Source organism: Chaetodon auriga, chromosome 17, assembly GCF_051107435.1.
Source record: "Chaetodon auriga isolate fChaAug3 chromosome 17, fChaAug3.hap1, whole genome shotgun sequence".
Classification (NCBI taxonomy): Eukaryota; Metazoa; Chordata; class Actinopteri; order Chaetodontiformes; family Chaetodontidae; genus Chaetodon; species Chaetodon auriga.
The window spans coordinates 15,911,301-15,913,152 of NC_135090.1; positions in this window are offsets into that span (position 1 = coordinate 15,911,301).

A 1,852-nucleotide genomic window follows, 5' to 3' on the forward strand; every position below is an offset into this window, starting at 1 on the left:
TTACCTTTGAACTGGCTCAGGCCTGCTCTCCCCCCTTCTTTTCAGTCTTTATGCTAAGCTAAGCTAAGCTAACCACCTGCTGGTTCTAGTTGTAGTGGAATAATACTTGTTCTCAGGGCACCAACATTATGTAGTTTCTGAGGAAATACATCAGACTGTGTCATTGTTTTCCAAAGCAGTAAACCTTTTCGCATTCTTAAAAAAAGCTCGGTGAGACAACAGAGCCGACTTGACAAGTATCGTACTAGTAGGTTTCTCTCCACCCGTCATGCCACACTGTGAAAAACTTCTTCAAAGTGTCTGTCAGTGTTTCTCATTGAAAAGAACGGGGTGGATTATGCTGCCAGAGAGCTAACAAGCTGCAGTCGCTCGCTGCCACCAGAACCCATTTGAATGAAAGTGGGCATGATAATGAGGTGCTTTTCAGTTGACAGGGGCAACACAGACAATTTTCGGTATAAATTCATAAGCTGCTTGTTCGTTATGATCAAAACAACACACGTAAATGCAGCTTTCGCTTGACGTGAACATGCCACATGCATATATTCACCAAATAAATAAATAAATAAATAAATGAAGCAATGCCAGAGAATCAGATTCAGATTTATCTGCCAATTATGTGAACACATCCAAAAATGTTGGCTCCTGTCCTATAATTGCACAAAATGCAGACAACAAATTTACAGGGCCACACAAATACAGGCTTTCAGCAAATTTAAGCAAACTAAAACCTGTAGTTACAAGTAATATATACAGGCAAGAACTGGACTGCAAACTATCTGCGTACAAGTGAGATTGTTACCATGTAAGACACTGTACAGCGGTGTTGGTACAGGTACAGCAGCTACACTGGGGCTCCTGGAGGCCACAGTTTGTCAATTATTTTGTAGTAATTTGTTTGGGAATATGCACCAAAGCACAATATAGCCTGAAATAGTAAGAGCCCAAAGGTTGATGCTGCATTTTTGCATGACCTTGAACCTTGAAGTCCTTTCTCTTTGTCAAAATCAAGTTTGAATACCTTTATCAGTTAATATTATGCACTAGATGATGCACATTCCAAATAAATTTGTGTGTAATCAAAATATTGAAAATGAACTTCAATCTCAGGGCCCTTTAGTGTGTTAATCTAGAATAGATTATAAATTAGTCTGCATGTAAAGTTGGTATTGTGTGCACATAATGAGTATATTCATGTCAGACAGGGTAATGTAAATATTCAATAAAAGGATATTATATAGATGCTATTGCATAATGAGTGTTGCACTACAATATCTACAGTATATGAGTGTATTGCAGTTATATATTCACATATTTTATAGCTCTTAGCTGATTTGACTGTTCATGCTTCCCCACGTTTACTCTACATGTGCATATTTTCGCACTGAAAACAAGCCGTGGGTATGTCAGCAGGCTGCTGTACTTCATGATGCCACAGCGTCTGATGGCATGATAAAAGAGGGTCTGTGAGTATAATTCAGGTGATTACCGCCTCTCAACACTCACCGTTACTCTCTTTTGAAAACCCTTAACAGGCCTTTAAGAACAGTTGTTCGCCGCTTACAGGGCTGTGGTGATTGCAGCCGTGAAAAACAAATGGCCTAGCGGCTTCTCGTATGGAAAGCAGGCAGAGCACAGTGGTGCTACAGTGACATTTTCCCCACATGCAAAATCATGCAAAAGGTAAATACTGAGGCGGAGGGATACAAACACAATTGCAGAACATGGCCGTCACCTCCGTCATGTCCTCTCTCGCAGAGCAGCCCTCTTCGGCAACACTGCGTTCTAATTGGACGAACGGCTCGAACATCAGCTTCTCATTGGACATTCGACGCGTCCATCACGGGCTAAT